Raw genomic sequence first — 25,480 nt, forward strand, 5'->3', positions numbered from 1 at the left:
AAATGATTATGGCTGAGCTGTCAAAGCCACTGGGTCGTTGGTAGGCACTTTCAACTGCATGTTGACTTCTTTCCTTGATTATTCAGAAACCTGAAGATAGTCTGAGTATCACATGTAGGCTTTGCCAGAGAAATATCCAGCAAATATCCAGAAGATCATCCTAGGGATCCTTCCTTCTCTCACAATTGTCTTATATCCAATGTTTCTCCACTTCCTCCACCACTGCCTCTCTCTATTGCTACCCTATGTAAGCCTACAGCATTTCCTCCACGAGATAAATGGCTCTCAGTCTCCCAGAGGCCTTCACTAGTAAACTAGTTCTCAGAGTGCCACATCGTCCCTCTGTTATTGTCAGTTCGCTGAGTCATAGGAGTTTATTGTCAAATTGTAAGTTTACAAAGCCAGAAATGATCATGATTCAGAGCATGCTTAGATTTTAAGTTCTAGACAATAAAGAGTGTAAAAAAAAAAAAAAAGATTAGAAGAGCATGTACTTATAGGACCACTACTGTTACTATTCAAATATAAAATATCTTATGGTTTATTTTAAATATAGTAAGAGAAATTAACATTGTATTATTGCACATTAAACAAATGATAAAAAGTAAATATATATTGTATTCCTCTAAAAATATTCTCATAAATCCAATAAACTAAATTGTCACAAAACACAGGCCTTTTTCTCTACGTGTTAAATTTTCAATGTTACTACTATGTAATATTCCCACAAATTGTACCACACTTTCTACTGATAGACGATTTCTTATAACTCATTAGTTACCATTCCCATAAATTACTCCCAAGTGGCCTTTAAGAATGTTGGGTTTGATAATAAATAAAGCTCACCATATACTTCCAGATGAAATCTTTTTCCCAGTGTTATTATACTTCTGAGTGATAATTTATTTTTATTGAAATTCTGTCCAAGCTTCTATTGAGAAAGGACTTAAAATTAAATACCCTGTTGATGGCCTAAATAAACTTATTTTATTTACAGTTTATATATACTTTATTATTAATATTCATGTAAAAATAGGTGAGTATCTCCCTTGATTTACAAATTCGACTTCATACACACATTATTGCTTCATGCATCTTTTACCCCAATTTCTACAATATTATAAAAGTGACTTTTTAATGTATTTCCATATTGCCAGTAATCTTTAATAACAGAAAAGGAGGAAGCAGTAGGCTTTAAAAGATATTTTACCTAAGGCTAGCATAATTTAAAGTATAAAATCCGTCTTTGTTTTTTATTGTTTCTGACAAGTAAACTTTAGGAGGACAAAACATTTTTTAACAAGTGGAAAAACTGCTTATATAGCATTGGGGGAAGAAAAATCTGCTGAGATATTTTGTTTATTTTTCAATATGTAAAGTGTCACTGTCATTAAGCTTGATAGACTTGAGGCAGGCAGTATTTTTAAAGGGCACATCTCAATTCTTCTTAAACATAAAAATGAATTTTTGGAAGGCATTACTTATTTTGTAAATAAAGGGCATTCACATGTGGGATATGGTGTAACTTACCAAAATATTCCAGTTTATTCATTTATAGATAGAAATGGTTAATTTTCTAAGCTTCAATGATAAGAAGCCTTTAATCCTGACCATCCTAATACATTTATTTGCTTAATGAAATATAAGATAAAATTTCACTGTAATTTTCTTCCTGCCCCTGAAAGAATGCCTGGTATATTTAAAGCAATATCTCAAAACTAATTAGTCTCTTTTTTTACAAGACACATATGTATTTATTCTGGGGGGGTGGGGGAAGCTTCAAACGAGATTTTTTAATGTGTTACTTAGAATTCTTTTCCTACTTTCTATATCCTGGCAAATTTGATCACATGCAAGAGTTAATCTCCAGCTATGGCCATAAGCAAGGATGGTGTCCACGTTATTTTTACTACTTTTAACATTAAACCTGCTGTTGCATTCTCAGTGCGTGACTGTGTATATCTTTCCATGTTGTCTAAATTGAGCATCTATATGTAGTAATCAAAATCATTATGAATTGAAATTTTTAGTCATGCCCGTAGACATAGGTTGATAATCAATATAAAATAATACCTGAGGTCATTTCTGAGTTCAGGAAAAGGCTTTTCATTAAATACATTGGATTGCATTATCTAGGAAGCACGTGAATGAATCTGAACAAAATTACACGTTTTAGTGGAATTTGGTAGATTCAGCTATTTAAAGCTCAAATCAGCTATTTAAAAAAAAAGTTGTGAAGGATATCTTGACACTAGTAGAAATTATCGGCATTGATAATACATTCATCAAAGGCAGACAACATCCCATCTCTCTTTTAGTGCACAGCTGAGCTCTTAAAATGAGTCACTTTTGGGGGGATACTTCGAGTTGTAATTAAACACATAGTTGGGCTAAAATGGTTTAGCAGCCCAGGTAATATTTGCATCACAGAAGTCACTGATCCATTCCCTAAGAAAGCAGAATATTTGTATATCCATATGTATGCCATAATATATCCTAAACATACAGCAGATGAGAAAGAATAAGAGACAGAAAGAGAAATAGAGACAGAGACAGAGAAAAAGGCAAAGAGGGATTCATTCAACTGAATTAAAGTGGCCTGGGTCAGTTAGGTTTGCATGAGCACAATTCAGTAAGCTATTCTCACTTACAGATCTCATAAACAAGCAGAAAGGTCCAAATATTTTACATATTATTTTAAAGTTACTGGTGAAATTGAAATCAAGACTGTGGCTAGATAGCCCTCCTTCATTTCTGAAAGTAGATGTGGGTGGACCTGAGCCTGACTGACCTCGGCGATGGCACACAGAGAAATTATGGCAAAGCAAGGAGAGACTTACAGAATCTCACGCAAGCAAAACACACACTCTGTCTTTTCCCCCTTCTTTTTAAAATATACTCAGTAATTTAAATTTTTTCATCTACAATTTCTCTATGCAGACTTTAATTAATATTAGTGAACATCTAGCATGGTACATAACGGTTCACAAAGCACAGGTAAAGAAATCCCACGCTCTACCGTTCCTCCAGAAAGTCTAAGATGCTCTGGTGATTGTATACTATTCTGATTCTCCTCCTCTTGCTTCTCCATGTTTAGTGTTTCTATTTGCTGACTTATTTTGTTACTTATCTTGATAATTTCAAATTTAAAGAAAAATTATAAAATTAGTACAAGGATCAGATTCACCAATTATTTATGCTTTGCCCCAATTGTATCCATCTATCAACCTATCTGTATTTATATGTACATGTATCTATCTATATAAATATACATGTATGATGAATATATACACTTACCATAAAATTACATATTCTTTTCAACATATATTTATATATTTATATTTTCAAATATCAAAAACTAGTAATTTTTAAAGTAGATGGACAAAAAACGGAAAAGACACAAATCACCAATAGAAATGAAAGAGGGATATCATCGTAGATCTTACAGCTAATTAATGAAAGCAAAAAATGTGAAGAACTTAAACACATAAATAGAGCAGCTAAGGTGAAATAAGGCAATTCTTTGAAAGTCTCAAGTTATGAAAATTCACTCATGGAAAAAGAGAGAAGTTGAGTAGTTATATAGTAATTAAATCTAGTTTGTAATCTAAAACTTTCTGAAAAACATGGTTTGTAGCTCCAAATAGTTTCACTGAAAAATTCTATAAAATATGTAATAAATAACACCAAAGCTACACAATCTCTTCCAAATAATAGGAGTGAAAGCAACTCATTTTATGAGATCAGAATTAACCCGATACCAAAACTCTACAAACACAGCAGATGAAAAGACAACTACAGATACATATTCTTTGTGAACATAGATCCAAATAATCTCAATGTAATACCAGTACATCAAACTCAAAAACCTATAAAGAGAATAATAAATACACCATCATCAAGAACAACTTATCTTGGAAGTACAAGATTGGTTCAATATGTGAAAAATTATTCAAAGTAATCCACCCTATTCACGGACTAAAAGAAAAAATATGAGCTTACCAATTTATACAAGGAAGGCATTTGACAAAATTCAATATCAGATTATAAAAACCAAAACCAAAAACTCAGCACATTAGAAATAAAAGGGAATTTCCAGGAATGTCCTGAGAGAGGGCATTCAAATATACCACTTGCAAAGACATGGATGAAACTTGAGGGCAGTATGTTAAAACAAATTCTGTATGATTTCGGTTATATGTGGTATCTAAAAACGCTGAACTCACAGAAATAGCAGACGGGTGGTTGCCAGGGGCTGGCATGTGGGGGTGTCCAGATGAGAAGATGTCGGTTTAGGGTACAAACTTCCAGTTACAGAGGAATAAGTTCTGGGCATCTAATGTAGAGCCTGGAGTAATGGAACAATCGTGTTCCCTGATTATGGTAGTGGTTGTGTGAAACTATGCATGTGTTAAAACTCATAGAACTTCATGTCAAATGGAAAGAAAAAGTCTATTTTAATATATATTAATTTTGAGAATATAGTCACATTTAGAAATATCGTTACATATCTTTCATGGTTATGTACTCTAATTCAGTAATATATTTTTTAAATTTTTTTAATGTTTATTTTTGAGAGAGAGAGAGGGAGACAGAGCATGAGTGGGGGAGGGGCAGAGAGAGAGAGTGGCAGACACAGAATGGAAGCAAGCTGCGGGCTCTGAGCTGCCAACACAGAGTCTGACGCGGGGCTCGAACTCACGAACTGTGAGATCATGACCTAAGCCAAAATTGTACACTTAACTGACTGAGCCACCCAGGCACGCCAGTGAATTTTTTTTGAATAAGTAAGTGATCATTCTATGCTTTCCCTTACCTCATTTAATTTTCTAAATACCTTTAGCCAAAATATCAATAACGATATTAACCATTAACCTTTTTTGTTTATATAACTTCCCATTTTCTCTTTCCATTCATAGATATTTTGTTACAAAAATTGTGGAAGCCATGGCCAGCCAGGAGAATTTTGTGATGGTATTCTTCCAAGAGTGATAAATTCTGACAGTTAGTTTAACAAGGATCTAAGTACCAAGAAAAGTACCAAGAGGCACTAACATGTATAATTTCCAAAAATTTAAAGATGACTGCCCTACAAATAGAAAGTGAGCCTGTGTCAAAGATCTATTTAATCCACAATGAGGAAGCCAGCAACTTGATAAGGCAGATCCAAAGTGAATAGGAGAAAATACAAGTATTTATTATGGCAGAGGACAGGATGCTTCAATTAGATTGCTAATTTAGATACAAAACTGATTAATTTCATAGAGGACATTAAATCTTAATTTTGCTGGTATCATTTGAATCTTACCAAATAAAATTTATTTGCAAAGCTATGAGGCAAGAATCATTTTATTTTCTGCAGCATGATAATTATTTGCATTACTATTGGTTTTCTACAAATTAATATCTTTGCTTCACAGCTGTAAAGTACACTGATGAATAGTGAACGGGAGGTCAGAGGTACGTGCACTTAGAGACATGAAGTACCACTGCATGACCCTTAGAGAATAAAATGATCCCTTCTATTTCCAAGTTTGAGACATATTTTCTTAATAATATGATATTTACAAGTTACAGATTGAAGAGGTTCCTTGTGATTACAGATCAATGTTTATTTATCTTTTATTTTTTCATACTTGTTTTATTAAAAAGTAAACATTAACTTTGTCTCCTCTTTTATGGAATGAGAAATCAAGTGTTCTTCCTCACCTATGTTTTCCACTGTCAATAATTTTAACTGACAATTTGAAATACATTTCTTTTGTTTTGTTTATATTCATGTCCCTATAAGCACATTTATAGTGTGTGTGTGTGTGTGTGTGTGTGTGTGTGTGTGTGCGCGCGCGCGTGTGTGTGCGCACGCGCGCGCGCGTTTAACTGGTTTCAGTACTTAGTTCCAGTTCTTGCCTTCTACATCTCCTAAGATCTTATACTGGACTCATTTCATGATGTTCCAGTGGACATTCTCAGGGAACTTTCAGGAGGAATGACAGAGATGTACCGTTTCTTAGTTCTTGCACAGATCTATTTTTACTGATGTTGGAAATTATGAAAATATGATGTATTTATAATAATATAAATCTGTTGCATAGCTTTTGAGGTAAAAATGGTCACTCTCCTTGATTTTCTTAATCAAATCAATTATGAAATAGCCTCTGGCTGCTAGGTAGTTGGAAGAGTCAATCTTTATCATTTTACCATCATTTATGTTTGTTGTGTCATTAATCTATCATGGCTACCTCTCTGATTGCTCCTTGTGCCTGCCCAGATGGCCCACTCAAGACCTTCTCTTAAATCCCTGTATACCATGGCTGTAGTTCTTTTGCTGAAGTTTTGAGTGTCTGGCATCTAAAGTCTAGGCTTGTTAGAATGCATTTAAACATCACCATATGAGAGATGCTACATTTGACTAAGGCTTCAATCTCCACGATGGTGCAACTGGCAATAATGCTCATTCTCTTAACTTTTGGAGAACACCTTCCCCACAGGCCCTGTCGCGATAGGGCCACCAACATTGACTCATTTCACTCCTGCCTCTTTGAAGCAATTCCAACTCCATTTCTTGATAGGACAGAACAAAAATAAAAGCAAAAAACCCTCCTAAACAAAGACCTTTGAGTATATTTTCTTCGTAGCACACCGGTTAATCCCAGAGTATATGTGTGTTAAAGTGTGTATCTGAGGAATGTAGGAAGGCCTGGTAATACCATCAAAGGCAGGTATACTGTGAAGCAAAACACGTTTAAGCTTCAGAACTCCTCTTTTGCGAAGGCCCCTTCCAAATCCCTGGAAAGACCCTACCAATTTGTTCACCTGGGAGTCATACGTTTTGGTAAAATTTACAAGCAGTAAAGGAATTTAAACGCAATTGGTTAGACAGCCATCTCTTTTCTTCTGACTTCTAAATAGATTGTCTTCTAGTGTGGAAGATGGCAGTGGGTGGGGAGCATGGGTAGAGAGGCGCTGGGATAGGGGAGAATGTTTTAGAGATGAAGGGGAGTGAAATTTGTTAGAGTCAGGTATATTTATGTGGTTTGCATCATATCTATGTATAGTTACATTATTGTTAGCAAGGTTTCACAGGTCAGTCAACAGAATCGAGATGAAACTGTTCTAAATTATCAATAATAAAAAATCCACTTTGTCCAACCTTGCTAGAGGAATGAATCTCTACAGATAATGATATCATAAATCATTTTTAGGTGAAAAAGGTGATCAAGGAGTAAACAACCAAAAGACAAAGGGAAAAACTGTATGATAGAGATGAGTTAGGCAATAAATTAAGCATGTTTTCCACATTTTATTATTTTTCCAGTTCTTTAAAATTTATAATCTATTGTGATTTCATTTCTTATTCTAAATAAACCTTCACTTTTATATTTCATTTTAAATTCATAATTTTGTATTCTTTTTCTTAAGGATGGCCCTCAAAATTAACTTTCAAGACCCACAAAACCCGAATCAAGCCCTTAATAGCCTGGATCTTCAAAACCTTGACTCTCATTAGTATTGAGTCTAGAGAGTATGTGATATACAGAAATTTCCTCTTTTTTTTTTTTTTTTGAGTTTTTTATAGCACTAAGGGAGAAGAGAGAAAGAAAGAAAGAAAGAAAGAAAGAAAGACCCCAGCCAAAACCATTTAAATGGATTATCATGTCCCACATTTTCTTCTATTTTGTCATTAACATGCTGTTGAGATATTTGAGCAGTTTAAAATAGTAGGATATCCTAGGTATTATCAGTAATGGTAAATATTTCTAGATTTTCTCTTATTTCTAATGAGTAAGAAAAAATCGGCTTGTAGTTAATATAAATATATATAAGCTCAAAAGAATGTATGCACATATCCTCTTGCTTCCACCTGTTGTTGCAAAATAAATCCACAGGTTACTCCCCACCCAAAAAAGCATTTCAAACGTGCCTAGGCTGTGAAATAGAATTTAAGCAAGTCTGCAAAATTTCTCTCCCCATATCTACTGCTCCCCAAATGCAAAAAAGAAAAAAAAAATGTAGCAAAGATATATCTTGGCCCATACCAGAAACAGTAACTATCACATAGTGTTGACACTTGAACAACATGGGAGTTGGGGGTGCTGATCCCCGGCACAGTCGAACATCTGTGTACAACTCTTGACTCCCCCAAAACTTAATAGCCTACTGTTGACTGGAAGTCTTACCAGTGACATAAAGTCGATTAACACATATCTTGTATATTATGTGTATTATGTACTGTATTCTCACAATAAAGCAAGTTCAAGAAAATGTTATGAAGATTATGTTTTGATGCTTATAAGGAAGAGAACATACACTTACAGTATGAAAAAATCTGTGTATAAGTGGACGTATGCAGTACAAACTTGTTTTTTGTTCAAGGGTCTTCTGTACAACGTCTAGGTACTCTTACTCACCTATTTTAATAAAGTGCTAAATATATAATTGGTAATAATATCTGACTCCCAAGCTTTATTTTTAATTTTTTTAAAATTGGCTAATGTTCACAAAGAATTAAAAATTATTTGGATGCTATATTTGCTAGCAGCCATCCTTCCTCTTTATGATAGCTCAGTCTCCTCAAAATTCCCTAGAGGATTATCTAAGAACACTTAGAAATGTATGACAACAAATAATTGCAACAACACCTAAAACTAAGAATGACAGCAATCTGATTTCAGAGAACTTTTCACTAATTATAAGGTCTACAATGTTGAAAATGTAAATCATTTTGAGAGGAACCGCTGAAAAAACTTGTTACTTGAAAGTAAACAGACCTGTTGTTCTGAAAGATGGCTATATGATTTTTCCTTCCCATTTCCTTCTTCCTCACTTGGATATCAAGGGCCTTTTGCTCCAGAAAATTGAGCAGCTTTTTCTGTATCGCAATGATTTCAATGTTTGGGACCACAAGAATACATCTTCTAATTTTCTATCTCCCTCTCATACTATCATACTGGTTTTTTCTTCCTTAGTATGAGATTCCAAAATTCCAGTGCAAGAGACCAATACCTCAGGACCTAGGAGGAATAACCTGGTCACACTCATCCTAGGAAGTATTGTCCAAGTAAGCAAAATAGGAGGAGAGGGAAAGAATGAAAAGTACCACATCTTGTAGAATGTACCCTCTTGTATTTCAAACAGCTGAATGTATCATAAAGAAGCAAGTAGAATGAGCGAGGTGACATGGCAGCCCAAGGAGCCTCCAGGGATGCAGGGGTGTGAAACACTAAAAATGGAAACGGGACCTCCAGCAGTATGGATGATAAGTCTGATCCAGGGATCTGTGAGGTTTGTCCTCGTGAGCATTTAGTTTACACAGTGACATCTGTGTGGAGCTGCCTCCACCATTTAGACAACAACGGTGTTATCGGGAGCAATCACAGCTTCCAGTAGTGTTTACTTCTGTTCCAGGCATCAGATATGAGACAGAGTCCCCTTGTACGGAGTAAATGACTAGGTTCTTGGATAGTTTAGGAAAGAGGAAAGCTTCAAAAGTGAAATACTGAACATTCTGAAAATTATGGAAATAGACATTTTCAAGCAATTAATTGAATGACATAAATAAAACCATTGATTACTATGTAAAAACTAGTACATGTTATACTTAGATGTATTGTTATGAGAAAAATAATAACAATATTTTAAGATAAGAGAAGTTCCTTGTCACTAAGCAACATTTTAAATATTAAATAAAATAATGCATCATCGATATTAAAACAACGGAAAATATGGGGCGCCTGGGTGGCTCAGTTGGTTGAGTGTCTGACTTCAGCTCAGGTCACGATCTCACAGTCCGTGAGTTCGAGCCCCGAGTCGGGCTCTGGGCTGATGGCCCAGAGCCTGGAGCCTGCTTCCGATTCTGTGTCTCCCTCTCTCTCTGCTCCTCCCCCATTCATGCTCTGTCTCTCTCTGTCTCAAAAATAAATAAACGTTAAAAAAAAATTTTTTTTTTTAAATAAAACGATGGAAAATAAACACTTACACTTGCCTAGTAAAGTTCATAGCATACAGTTAGTGTTCATCGAACAATTGTGAGTAAGGCTTAGAAAGGGAGAAAGAAAAGAACAAAAGAAGGAAGGAAGGAAGGAATGAGGGGAGGGAGGGAGGAAGAAAGGAAAAAGGAGGGCAGGAGACAAGAACAGAGAAAAACCATCAGAGATGTTGAGGTTTAGTTAGGAGGCAATCAGGCTGGAAATACAGGAATTAACTCTAGAGTCAGGGTCAGGTTGGAGTCCAAGTGCAGCTTGAAACCCAACATGGCTTATTCCTGTGCTGCACTTTACCTGCTCCTTTTATTAAATCTTTGGAGCTTATTTCTACTTGCTATTTTCTCCCCTATTACGGCTTTGCCTTAGTATTTCTGACCTTGGCATACTGACCTGATCCTGGTTCTGGGCTTATTGATTTATCTTAGTAATGAAAAAGCTAAGCTCATGGGAGTTATTTTATTTATAACCCATTCTTTATTAGCAGTTTTAGAACAGAAATAAAACCTCTTGGTATAAAGAGTTAGTAACTCAGCCCTGATATAATCTGTTTTAGTTAAAAAACGCTAAGTGGTCAATTATTTTTATTTATTTATTTTTTAAATTAACTACACTGCAGGTAAAGCTGTTGATGGGAAGCAAGTAGCTAACGTTCTTATTTTAAGTCCTGAGCTACTAAAGTGGTTGTTCAAAATAATGGAACAGCCATATTTTAGTCAATTGAAAATATGTCAGCTAAACTAGCAAAGTGACTGAAAAGGCTGATTTGTTGAGAGAAAAACAAACTTTATTCTAGGTTATCCAGAATTTCATACTATGAAAGTTTACTAAATTATTATCTAATTATTTATTTGGGGTCTGTATCTCACCAAGATATTTCTAATTATTGAAATAAAATATATGAGCACTAACTTTATTTTTAACATAATATTTGATAAAATGTGAGAACAGATAATAATCTATTGTAAACTTGAGAGAGTCCTGTATAGTTTGCAATTGTTATCCTAGGTTTTTCCTTGTTGTTTGTTTTCACAAGTCAAACTTTTTGCATTATAGAATAACAGTAACTCCTGAAATGAAGCAGTATATATCAAAACTATAGCATGATATAACTTTCTCTACAGATAGATACCATAGAACTACAGATAGGGATAGAGACATTGTTTTTTGTTTGCAGCAAATTATGCTCAGAGACTGAGATTGCCTTTGCCAATAATATATTTAACACATGGTTGACGGCTGGAATTGTAATTCATAAAAATAGTATTTCACGAGCCAAGAGTATACAGGATAATATCTCTTAATAAGCCAATAAAGATATAACGTACTCCAAACCAACGATAGATCAATTATACTATTGTTCCAGGAAAAGGAGAGGTGAAAGCAATGGACTCCACATTGAGTTGAAGTGTGCCTTTCTGTGAATTGGTTGGCAGAAGAGTTGGCTTAGCCAACCAAGAGCTGACATCCATCAGCTGCTAGATCAGATTGAAAGTCCCTTGATGATGCCAGTGGAACGAAGGCACTCAAGTTGGTAGGTAGGCAAGATGACCTCCCTCAGGTTTTCATCACTGCCGGCAAAGAGTAGCCTTGCCACACTGAGAGCTGAGGTGCCAAGGTCTTCAGAGAGCTGTTTAGATCAGCAAAGAGTAGCTTTTCCCGGATTGAACCCTTTGGGTAAGTCTTCACGAATTCATGGTATTTAAAGTTTAAACGTCCATTATGTCACAGTCACTCCTTTATAGGTTCGTGTTGCTAAGCACAACAATTTTGACAACGGCATCTTAAGATGGTCTCCCCAATGTAAACAAATGTACCCTTAGGTCAAAACAACCCCAGGTAAGCCAAGAGCAAGTGGATTTGAAATCGTAACAAACCGATACACCACACACTGCATCTAAATTGGTAGGTATTCTATAATTTTTCTGTTTAATTTTAGTGTGTGTTTAATAACGAATACATAAGAAAGCATGAAAATGTAAACGGAGGTCAGGGAGTGCCCCTTCCCACACTTGCCTCCATGTATTTGTGCTCTTTTCCAAGCAGAAGCATGAACTTCCTTTGGGTCAACTGAGTTCCCAAACTCCAAATATTTCTTTTTTTTTTTTTTTAATTTTTTTTAATGTTTACTTATTTTTGAGAGAGAGAGAGACAGAGAACGAGCAGGGGAGGGGCAGAGAGAGAGGGAGACACAGAATCTGAAGCGGGCCCCAGGCTCCTAGCTGTCAGCACACTGCCTGACACAGGGCTCGAACCCCCAAATCGTGAGATCATAACCTGAGCCAACTGAGCCACCCAGGTGCTCCATCAAACTCCAACTATTTCTTGACCCATCGTTCACATCGAGTCATGTTTTTTGTATGATCCCCTCTCTCCTAACCCTTGATACCTGCTTGGTGATAGCTAGCAGGTAAAAAGCAAAACAGACAAACAAACAAAATACCTAAAACAAAAACAAACAAAAAAATGATTGCATATTGTGTCTACTTACTAACGTATTTTTTTATAACTGCCAGTTTAATCTTGACCAGCTGACCTGCAGTTTTATCACACAAACAGTTTCCCAGTACCCTAGGTTTATCTATGGGACATTGAACATTTTCCCACTTTATTTGAGGATTAGTGGCTTCTTTACCTCTTATCACGTCATGAGAATAGTATCTTTATCTATGTTTTTTGATCTAACTATTAATAGTTATTTTATTATATTGAACATTCATTTCCCCTTTCAAATGTGTTCTACATTGTTCTCCAGATGGGATCTTCCTCAAGTGCTCTGAGAAACACCAATCTAATAAATCCCCAATGTGTAGTATGGGGAATAATACAGTATTTGGGGATGAAATATAATCAAATGGGAAGGTTTTTATTTTGTCTTTTTATTAGTCAGAGTTATTAAGGTGTATTATACATATGGTAAAAGTCATCCTCTTAAAGTATACACTTGGATGATTTCTGACAATTGCGTGTAATTGTTCAACCACACCCAAATCAAAACATAAAATATCCATGACCCTGAAAAGTTTCCATGAGTTGCTTTGCAGTCATCCCCTTTTCCCGCTGCAGCCTCTGGCAATCGTTAATCTGCTCTATATCCCTGTAGTTTCATCTCTGCTCAGATATCTTATATATGGAATCGTGTTATATATAAACTTCTGCGTTTGACTTCTTTCACTTAGCATAATGTTTTTTTAAACTGCATCAATTTTGTTGAATACCTTAGTATTCACTCCTTATCATTGGTGAGTGGTATTCCATTGTCTGGATGTACCCCTATTTGTTTAGTGTTTCACCAATTAATGGCATCTGGTGTTCCTTCTTGTATTTGGCTTTTATGAAAACGATCTGCTGTTAACATTAGTCTGCAAGTACTTGTGTGAATATATTTCTCTTGGATAAATACCTGAGTTGGGCTGCATTTTAAGGATATTGTGACTTCACAACAAACTGCCAAACCGCTCTCGAGTTTATATCTAAACTGGCCTTATCATTTTGGCTATATCATTTTGTATTTCCTCTAGCAATATAAGAATGTCCACTTGCCCCGCATCCTTACTAACACTTGGTATGGTCACAAAGTTTGCTTCCTTGTTCATTTGTTTCAGCCTTTCTGGTGTGCACATAAGAACATATATTTGTGGTTTTGTCTATTTTTTATTTTTACTAATGACTAGTATCATAGAGCATCTTTTCTTGCCACTTAAAATCCATGTATCTTCTCTGAGGAATTGCCTGTTGATATATTTCTGCCCATTTTCAAGTTGTATTTTTTGTCTTCTTATAGTTAATTTTTAAAACTTCCTATTTTTTCTTTTGCATAGCAGAGAAAACAACCAACAGAACAAAAAGGCAACCTACTGAATGAGAACAGATATCTGCAAATGATGTATCTGATATATATCTGATATATATCTGATATAGGGTTAATATCCAAAATATATAAAGAACTTAAACAACTAAACACCAAAAAAATAAACAATCCAGTTTAAAAATGGGCAGAGGATCTACATAGACATGTTTTTCCAAGAATACATACAAATGTCCAACGGACACATGAAAAGGTGCTCAGCATCATAATCGCCCAGAAGATGCAAATCAAAACCACACTAGTCCACGTGGCTACTATTGAAAAGACAAGAAATAACAAGGGGTAGTGGACTTGGAGAAAAGGGAATCCTCTTGCCCTGTTTGTGGGAATGGCAATTGTTGCAACCACTGTGGAAAACAATATGAAGGTTTCTCAAAAATTTGAAAATAGATATACTATATGATACAATAATTCCACATTGGGTATTTACTAAAAGAAAATGAAAACACTAATTTGAAAAGATATGCGGACCCTAAGCTCATTGCAGTATTATCTACAATAGCCAAGATATGGAAGTAACCCATGTGTTCATCAATAGATGAATAAAGAAGATGAGGGGTGTGTGTGTGTGTGTGTGTGTGTGTGTGTATACATACATACATACATAGAGTGGCATATTAGTCATAAAAAAGAATTAAATCTTGCCACTTGTGACAATATGGATGGAACTAGAGGGTATCATACTAAGTGAAATAAGTCAGAGATTTCACTTACGTGAGGAATCTAAAAAACAAACGAAACAAACAATAATGAAAACCAAACAAACTCTCAAATATAAAGAACAAACTGGTTGTTGCCCGAGAAGAGGTGGTTGGGAGTAGGTGAAGGGATTAAGGGATTAAGAGATACAAACTTTCAGCTATAAAATAAATTAGTCATGGAGATAAAAAATACAGCATAGAGAATATAGTCCATAGTGCTATAATAACATTGTATGGTGACATATAGTAATGACACTCACTGCAGTGAGTATTACACAGTGTATACAATTGGGGAATTACTATACTGTACGTCTGAAACTCATATAACATTTTATGTCAATGATACTTCAATAATAAAGAAAAATAAATTAAAAGTCCCTGTGTTTTCAGACTCATATTTTTTGACCACTTACAGGAGACAGACTTTTTTTGCAAATAGATTTTTGTAGTATATAGCTTGCCTTTTTATTCTCTTAGCAGTATTTTCCAAGAGCAGAAGATTTAATTTTGACGAAATCACATTTATCTATTTTTTCCCTTATGGTTTTGCTTTTTATGTTCTAAGAAATCTTTGCCTAGCCCAAGGTCACAAATACTTTTTTCTTGCTTCCTTCTAGTTTTTTTTTTTTAATTTTTTTTAACGTTTATTTATTTTTTAGAGTGAGAGAGACAGAGCATGAGTGGGGAAGGGGCGGAGAGAGAGGGAGACACAGAATCCAAAGTAGGCTCCAGGCTCTGAGCTGTCAGCACAGAGCCCCATGTGGGGCTCAAACTCACAGACCGCAAGATCATGACCTAAGCTGACCTCGGCGGTTTAACCGACTGAGCCACCCAGGGGCCCCTACTTCTAGGAGTTTTATGGTTTTATCTCCTAGATTTAAGACTATAATATATTTTGAGTTTCATTTTATGTGTTTTAAAGTAAAAGTTAGGGTTTACTTATTTGTGTACAGATTTCCAAGAGGTTAAATTGGTCATATAAAGTGTGAGTAGCATTCTATTATGATCATATGCATTCCACACGCTATCTTCTGCTACATTGATCTATTTGGCTATTCTTATGGCAATACCACACTGTCTTGATTACTGTAGCCTTATAGTAAGTCTTGAAATCAGATGAATCTTCTACCATCATGTATCTTTTTTTTTTTTAATGTATTAGCTGTTCTAACTCTTTTGCGTTTCATATATATTTTTTACATTAGCTTGTAAGTTTCTAAAATACTTCCTGGAATTTGACTGGACTTTTGTTGGTTTTAACAGAAGACTTCAAACAATGCCTCAATCCAAAGAATTGCCTTTAGTGATGTAAATTCAAGGCAATACCTAATTAAAGAAAATAAGGGACAACCCAATTAGAGAAGTATGGGAAGCATGTGGGAATTATGCGGGCTTTTCATTAACTGTAACTAATAATAGAACCAGTTTTTGTGCAAAGGTTAAGGTAGAGTATAAACCTGACTTATTTATAATCAAAAAACTTCTGTTAGGAAATGCTAACTATGAATAAGGTAGCATGGTTTATATGTTTATTCCTATATAACTGTTGCAAAGACTACCTTGTTTATTATAGAGTTACTGTTATTATATTTATACAGCCTCCAGATATCATTACATATATTGGCAAAATCCCTAAAATATTTTTAGAAAATGGAAGCTTTGCCAATTCTTCAAGCAAAATTTACCAAAAATAGAAATATCTTTAACATTTTGGTTAGCATAACAAATGATTAAAACATTCTTGAATTTTTATCCTCTTTTTTTTAGAAGTGACAATACATGAAATAAAGAAGATGTACCTACAAATATACTTTTTTAAAAAATAGGCATATGTATTTTTAATAATAGGATAATTATAAAAATGGTAATGTTATTTATTTTATATGCTTAAGAATCTTTTGGGTAATTAGAATTACATTGTTTCTTAGCTATATACAGTGCTAATGTCTCCAATGGGATCAAATCCTCATTTTCTGTCTTTATTCAAATGTCCAAGTAATTGTTCCAAAATAACATGTTTTAATAATAGAATAAAATGGCAAGGTTAGACGTGTACTGTGCTAGTGATGGAGGGAGAGAGAGAGAGAGAGAATGTGTGTGTGTGTGATTATAACTAGCTATATCAAGTGTTAAAAATCCAAACCAGATATTTCAGAGTAACAAGCCATTGTAAAATAAATGATTAGAAATTAGATACTAATAATTTTAGTCTTCAAAGTTTCTATCCATTTGTTTATTGATGGGTAAGGAAATTCTGAGTGTAAAAAATTTTAAATTCACTACTAGTGTTATATGTTCTTTCCCCTGAGAAAATATATTATGGGATAAAATATAGAATGTTTTGACATTTGTCTATATTGCAGACATCTCTAAATCACATTTACATTTAGTAGATGTTAACTGGACTAATATAAACCAATATTCTTGTAATCAAAAATCTTATCTAATTATCTCATAAGATAGTCTTCTTTCTGAACATTAATATTTAATACTGGGCTTTGACTGGTTTAATGACCTGCAGTGGTCTCATCTTATAAATTTTGGTTATCCACTTAGCAAATCAAACAGATCTATAAGATACTCAGTATTGTCCAGTTGTTTGATTGACCATATTCTAGTCTGCAGCCTAAATGATATAGTTTTCTCTTCTCTGTCCAGGAATTATGTTACCAATTTATCAAAGTATAATGAACTCAAATGAACATGAATGCAGCTGCTGTCCAACGATATTGTTAGTCTTGGCAGAAAGTCATATATTTAGAAATGTGTGTTAAATTATTATCAGGGCATGAGATAGCCATATAAAACTCCCAGATCTGTCCTTCATTTTTAAAAAGTCTTTCATTTTATGATCTATATTAAATTAATGTCACAGAACATTGATTATATCTGTGTTGATATTATAAGTCTGTATTACTCACTTTCTTGAATATTCAGACAGAGTACACAATACTAGGTCATTTGAACTTTTCATCTTATAATGTTGGATGATAATGCCCTCAGGAGTTACTGAGCTGTGGAAGGTTGTTTTCTCCTAAACTTAATGATTCCAAGCTGTCTTTGGTAGTCATGATTTTGATGATTGTTTTTTTCTTCTCTGACTTCTCAGTACAATAGAATTGATGAGACTTCATCCTTTTTGTCATTGCTTCTAATGTTCTATCTTCTGCAATTTTACTAAGGACTGGTTGACTGGAGGTAATAGAAACAACACTTTTAGTAAATTTTAATACCTGTCAGTTTAGTTGTTAATGGCTATCTTCTTCACTCATGAAATAAAATTCATGAGTTGTTGTAACAAGAATACTGTTTCAGATGTTGAATAAATATCTTTTACTATTGTTGTTCACTTTCCATTTTGCGTTCATGTTCTCAGCGTTTGAAGCTGTCAGGATTCTGTCCACCAAAAAACCACCTGCTATTTTGTCTAGCCAACCTATGCATTTGTTCAGAAGGCAAAACTATGGGAAACTGCATGGTACCACAGGAATTTAAATTGTTACTTTAAAACATTTCCCTTTTATGTCAATATCCATTTTGCTTAGTGTTACAGGGTGGTGATTTTTACCAGTCACAGTAGCATACAAAGTGAACTTCCAAGTCAAGGTTTGAAAGACTCCACAGGATCAGACATAATGTGAGATGAGTGGATAAAAAGGTAAAAGCCAAGTGCATCAGTATGAAAATAACATTCGTTTCATATTTTCTAACCAGGCAGTCTTTTATAGAAAGTTAAATGATCTAAAGAAATATGCTTTCCAGCCATATAAATAACTACATAGGGAACATCAAATGCACCAAGAAGAAAAAGAAGAAGAAGAAGAAGAAGAAGAAGAAGAAGAAGAAGAAAATAATGTAAAGACACTCCTTTCCTACTAAGCTACATGAGGTTTAGGGATTCATAGTTGACAGAATGTCTTCAATGTCTACAACAGTGACTGACACATAGAAGGTGTTCAATCTGTATATTTTATTTTATTTTTAGTATTTATTATTAATTTTTTTTAATGTTTATTTCTGAGAGACTGAGAGAGACAGAGCATAAGCAGGAAGGGGCAGAGAGAGAGGGAGACAGACTCTGAAGCAGGCTCCAAGCTCTGAGCTGTCAGCACAGAGCCCAACGCGGGCTTGAAACCATGGGCTGGGGTATCATGACCTGAGCTGAAGTCAACTGAGCTTACCCAACTGAGCCACCTAGGTGCCCCAGGAACTGTTTTTTTTAAGTTTATTTGTTTATTTTGAGAAAGAGAGAGAGAGAGAGCCCGCACATGAGTGGGGGAGGGAGGAGTGGGGAGAGAATCCCAAGTAGTCTCCTCACCAGAAACTGTGAAATCATGACCTGATCAGAAATCAAGAGTCTGACACTTAACCGACTGAGCAACCCAGGTGCCCCTCAATAAGCATATTTTAAATAAATGAATGAATGAATGAATGAATGAGTGGATGATGGACTAATAATAAGCAATTGCATTTGTGGTTCTTTAATATAACTAATGGGCTACATCCCTTAAACTAGCTTTCTAGTCACATGAAGATAAATCAAGGTCAACTTCTCAAATTGTCCTTTAAATGTCTATAGAATTCTTCTGTCTTTTATTAAGCATGTTCCTTTGGGTAAGTCAGGTGCCTTGTTTCCCTACTCTGCACATCTAGAAAACTGCATCAGTAGAAATACCTACCTTATTCTGAGGAAAAATTTTTAATTCACGTAAAACACCTCAAACAGTATTCGGCTAAAATAAGTGCTTAATAAATATAAACTATCATCTATTACTTCCCTGAATATGTAAGTTAAACCCATTGAACTTAAACAATTTATGAGTGAGTTCTAAATAGGGTTCTTCTGGCCATGTTTTGTTATAAAAAACAAAACAAAACAAAACTATTTCCACTCTTTGTGTTTATTTACTGGCCACATAGTATCGTATCTAATAATCATCATCTCTGATGACTTTAAGTTTAAACTGTGCAATTATAATTTGGAATGACTTTGGAAATTGTCAAGATTTGCCTAAGACTAGATTATGATTTGGCTAGACTAGATAATCTAAGACTAGATTATGATGATTTGCCTCATCAATAATATGCTTTTGAGCATTTGGGGAACCCCATAAGTGTGTACAGTTTGTATCCCATACCACAGCATGTGCCCAAGGGGGAGATTGAGTTAAAAATATAGTGACTGTTCTGCTCACCAAACTGTGTGCCTTACAGTGGCACTGCAGGAAGGGACGTTTCTGTCTAGTTCATGCAATGGTGCCATGTTGACCAGCAGCAGCCTTGTGAGTTAGCTCCATTTAACTGAAAAATAAAAGGTTGTGCATTTCGTTATTTACTTGATTCCTTTAGAATCAGACATTCATCCTAAATCAGAAAGTATCTCTTTGCAAAATGATTTTATAACCTGATAGATCTCTTTAATTTTAGTACACATTATTCATACTAGTTTTTTTCTAACATTTTACTGGGTTCTGTTTTAATTACACCTTTGTCTAGGATTTTTGCCATTGGATTTGCCTGCAAATCAGAATATTTATCCACTGTTACATAAAAAAATTAATAATTTGACACCAGGTAACTTATTTGTATAATTAATATTGTAAAATTATTTTTCATGAGAAACATGGCTAAGTTATTTAAAAACACCCTTTTTTCGATAAAATCGCATTTATTTAATGAAGTCAGAGTAAAAGGCAAATTTATTCAATGTTCAAATTCAAAAAGGAAAATAACTACTGTGCTAAAGCAAGTTTCATGTTAGAATAGTAATAAATACCTACCAGTTAGTGAAAGAGAAGAAAAGCTGTCAAGTGATTTATTTATTTTAAAACCAATTTACTTAAAAGAAAAATAATATAGCATTTTATCAAGTGATTCATGATGTTGTGGGGCATATAAGTACTTTCATTTTTTTATAAATGTTTATTTATTTTGAGAAAGAGAGAGAGACCATAAGCAGAGGAAGGGCAGAGAGAGAGAGAGAGAGAGAGAGAGAGAGAGAGAGGAGAGAGAATCCTAAGCAGGCTCCAAGCCATCAACACATAGCCAATACAGGGTTCGAACTCACGAACTGTGAGACCATGACCTGAGCTGAAATCAAAGGTTGACGCTTAACCGACTGAGCCACCAAGGCGTCCCTCTAATTACTTTAACGTTTATTTACTTTTGAGACAGAGAGAGACAGAGCATGAACAGGGGAGGGGCAGAGAGAGAGAGACACACAGAATCGGAAGCAGGCTCCAGGCTCTGAGCTGTCAGCACAGAGCCCGACGCGGGGCTCGAACTCACGGACCACGAGATCGTGACCTGAGCCGAAGTCGGCCACTTAACTGACTGAGCCACCCAGGCGCCCCTCCTCTAATTACTTTAAAAGACAAAACAGAACAAAACTGTAACATAACATTCTTGTTTATGCATGCTTTATGAAATAAGGATGTGGATGTACTCCAATACAAATTTCTTATGCTTCCTTAGAACTCTTTTTGCATAATGCTTTTGAAATCCCCATGTAGTAATGATCAGATTCAGACTTAACAGTGAACTATTATCTGAGAAGGGCCATTTAGCATGGAGACAAGCATTCTGACAGAACACGAAACTGAAACATCAGTTCTATTTCATTACAGCTCTTCCCACTTACTCTCCAAGTGGCTTAGGAAGTTTATCTCAATTAAAGTTAAAGGTGGCATTTTCAGGGTGATTGCTATATTCACCGTTCTGGGTTCTCCACATATTTTATCTTACTACATATTGAGAATTATCCTGAAATATGGATTATTGTTTCCCTTTTACAGGTGAAGAAGCCAGTGCCAAAGACCACACAGCTAGTAAGCAGCAGCAGAGACAGCTTCAGATCTGTTTGACCTACATCATTTCACCACTAAGCCATACTGACAGTTAAGTGATACATTTCAATTGCATATTGTTAAATAAGAACATGATTTTGACTCTATCTCCTATAGAGTTTTGCTGTAGATTTTATTTTTGTGCAAATATATCCTTCCTTTTCCACCCCAATGGTATCAACCTTGTCTGTGTGACTTACTTTTTGGTCAATAGCTTTTGAGTGGATATGACAGCATGCCATGAATGAACAAAAGCTGTAATATAAATGGATTAGTTCAGTTTGTCTTTTGCTTTGCCTTCTGCCACAAGAATAGAATATCCCAGAGAGGAGTTGTTCCTCCAGCTTAGATTACAAACAAAAATTTCAAGTGGAGCAGACCTCCAGTCAACCCGTAGACCTACAGCAGGACCACAAACTGTAGGCCTCAACAACACGAGAAAGAAATAGGTGTTAGTTTATGTAAACCACTTGGATTTCATAGGTTGTTGTCCCAAGTGGATTCATACAAGTCAATAAGAAGATCAAATTTTATAATGGATACATTGTTATTATTTGAGTAAATGGTTAAATTAGTAGTCTCTCCTTGAGGAAGCATCCACTCAAACAACAACAAAAGTTAGATTAAATTTTTAATGAGTCAGGAAATATTGCCTTCCATTAGCACAGTTGAAAAGAAATAACTTTAAGTTAATATCGAGTCTTAAGATTTCAATATCGTCAGTACCCATGTTTATTACCATAAATTCACATGTCTATGCAGAAATCCCAGAGTGTTTCAAATAAAATTACTGCTGTATCTGAAAACATTTATTACATCCTGCAATGAAATCTACAGAATGATGCAATTTAAGGATATTCTTTTTCTAGTCATTAGCCTCAGAATTGATTTGGGAAGAGATTATATTTGCCAATGACAAGATTTAGGTACTAGTATTAACTAAATACTTAATGAATCAATCTGGTATCAGGCTGTTGAAACTTTCCCCAATTTTAGTAGATGTCTGGTTGTACTACAATTATCATCTGTAAACTTTCAGTGCCGTGAAGAGAACATTTGTGTGTTTTTCATCTTTATATTTCCTATGTTTATCACAGAAGTTGATACAGGGAAAAATTTAATAAATGACAAAAATGGGTATTACAATCCAGAAATCCTACTTTATTAAAGGGAGTATCAAAACATTAGAGAGCATTTTCCATCTATGTTTTCATGTCTTTTGGTTGCCTAGTGGTAATATATTCTATTTCTATATTATTCTGCAATTTACAAAACATCTTATATGTCTTATCTCATTCAGACTTTACAACTACGTGAGCTGTGTTTATTTCTGATATACATATAGGGACTCAGAGTTATTGCCCAATATCACACTTAAAATCAGGATTTATCGACTTCTTGCTCCAAAGCTCGTGTTCTTTCTTCTCAATCATGCTGAGTATTGGAGCAGGGAAATAAATCAGAAAAATATAGAAACATTCTTGACTTGCAACCTTTTTCATTATCTGGCAAACCGAGAAATTTATTATTTGAAAATACACTCATATGCTCATTCTAATTTTGTAAACACTAGGCCATTTTTCTCTACAGATTATACTTCTAATGTAAAGTAAAAAATCAGAGAGTGTATTTTCCAGGAATTCTAGAGAATCTCAAAGTAAACACCAATGATATTTGGATAAGCTTTACAAAAGTTAGAAAATTTAAGATAAAATAAACCTAAGAGAAGAACAAATACACTAGAGCATTTCAAATCAGAGTATTCAGCTACAAAGAACAAAATCCTATTAGCATAATCTTTTTAAAATGAAGTATCACCTAATTTCGTTTATCTGGCATCCAGATTATACTTTACTCCCTGGAGACATGTCAAAATATGTCAGGTCCCCTAATATACTAAATAATCCAAAAACTCTTTTGAAGGTAAGTATGCCTTTTTCTAGAATCAAATTGTTGGAAAAAATAAATTCTTATAAAACCTTTCTCTATGGAGAGATCACTAATTTTAAAGAAGAACTTGTCAGTGAACACTTATCTATTGAGGACCTCCTTCTATTCATGAATCTGTAAACAGATTATGTGCCCAGATGGCGGTAGGAAGCCTTAAGATAGCCACCAATGATTCCTGCCTTCTGGTGTTCATGTCTTCGTATAATACCTTTCTCTTGGATATAGGTTGAACCTCATGACATTCTCCTCACAAGTAGAATAGTGTGAAAGTCATAGGAAAACACTTCCAAGATAAAGTTAAAAAGAGATTCTGCCTTCCATTCTGGCTGACATCTCTTACTCACTTTCTCTTAGAGACTTGACAGTAGGGGGAACCAGCTACCGTGTTGTGAGCTGCCCTATTGAAAGGCAGGTGGCAAGGAACTGATATCTATGGTCAGTTTGGGATCTGAGGTCAGCCAATGGCCCTGTAAGTAAGTTTGGGTGCACATTCTCCCACAACTGGTCTTGAGATGACCAATGATCACAGCTGCAGCAAATATCTTGACTGCAGCCTAATGAGAGAGCTTGAACCATAAGAAAGCCTGAACTTAGCCAGGAGTACCCAGCAGAGCCAAACTCAGACAGACATGTACTGTGAGATAACAGATGTTTGTTATTTAAAGCACTAAGTTTTGGGGTAATTTTTCAGTGCAACAAGGGGAAGCTAAAACACAGGGCATGATCTATCCTCTAAGGTATAAATAATAAATTAAGATTTTAATTAAACATTACTCAGAAGTCCAAGAAAACAGATCATATAAAAGGGGCAGATGAATGCAGTGGAGTTAGAGCTACACTCAAATCTTAGCTCCATTCTTTAATAGATTATGTACTTGCTTCTGACATTGGGAAAAATAATTCCATGTATTATTTTAAACTATTTTCTTTATGCATATTATTATGTCATTAAAGATAATTATCACTTTGTATTAACCACCAGACTATCCTGGCATACGAGTAGAATTCATGCTAAAACTACTTTGGAAGGCCAGCATGGCCTCTGTGATTTTACAGTATCTGGTCCTGCATGGGAGATAAAATCGAAATCTAAAATTGAGATAAAATTGAGATCTACAGGTTTATTTTTTTTTTAAACATTTTTATTTATTTTTGAGACAGAGAGAGAGCATGAACGGGGGAGGGTCACAGAGAGAGGGAGACACAGAATCTGAAACAGGCTCCAGGCTCTGAGCTGTCAGCACAGAGCCCTACGCGGGGCTTGAACTCACGGACTGTGAGATCATGACCTGAGCCGAAGTCGGACACTCAACCGACCAAGCCACCCAGGCGCCCCTGAGATCTACAGGTTTAAGATAATTCTACTTTTTAGTAAACACCTGCTTTTATTGCTTTGGATCTATTCTTTCCTGTCATAAAATATGAATGGAAGTTTCTTGGGGAACTAGCTCTAGAAGTGGGTCCTAACTGACCAACTAGCCAATCAGCATATCCCTTCTCCCTGGCTATCATGATTAGTTTACCCAGTTTGGGCCAATATGAATCATGCCCAAGATCCTCTTTTTTAAAAAAAAAATTTCAATTTTTATTTATTTTTGAGAGACAGAGAGAGATGGCGTGAGAAGGAGAGGGGCAGAGAAAGAGGGAAACACAGAGTCTGAAGCAGGTTCCAAGCTCTGATTTGTCAGCACAGAGCCCAAAGTGGAGCTGGAACTCACAAACCTGAGAGATCATGATCTCAGCTGAAGCCGGATGCTTAACCAACTGAGCCACCCAGGTACTCCCCTTCCCCCACTCCAAGATCCTCTTAATTGATGGAAGGGAGAATCAATTTCTTCTCTCTCTCTCTCTCTCATTTCTTCTGTAGTATTGAATCTAAAACTATATTGGCTCGAGCGGTTCACAGTGACCATTTACTACATTGAGACTCAAATCATGCTAACATAGGGAAGACAACACAACTGATAGGAGGAGAGGCCCCGGTACTCTCATAATGTCAGAGGCCAACTCTGATCTTGGAATTTTCAACCAAGCAAGCCAGCAGACTCCCACTCTGCTCACGATGGTCTCTTTGTGTTTTTATTTATTTACATTTCATTCATTCAGTCCATCTAATCAGGCATTCATTTATTCAAA

At 35.2% G+C, this 25,480-nt stretch overlaps 1 long non-coding RNA gene across 1 annotated transcript in view; it reads left to right on the forward strand.

Annotated features, from left to right (window-relative positions):
• LOC132693982 (uncharacterized) overlaps nt 1–21,473 on the forward strand; it is a 283,679-nt gene extending 262,206 nt beyond the window's left edge. The window contains exon 11 of the long non-coding RNA XR_009617092.2: nt 21,344–21,473. This is a non-coding gene — a long non-coding RNA (uncharacterized LOC132693982). The remainder of the gene's footprint in view (nt 1–21,343) is intronic.
• The last annotated feature ends 4,007 nt before the right edge of the window (nt 21,474–25,480 follow it).

The sequence above is a fragment of the Panthera onca genome, chromosome B4 (assembly GCF_046562875.1).
Source record: "Panthera onca isolate mPanOnc1 chromosome B4, mPanOnc1 haplotype 2, whole genome shotgun sequence".
Taxonomy (NCBI): Eukaryota; Metazoa; Chordata; class Mammalia; order Carnivora; family Felidae; genus Panthera; species Panthera onca.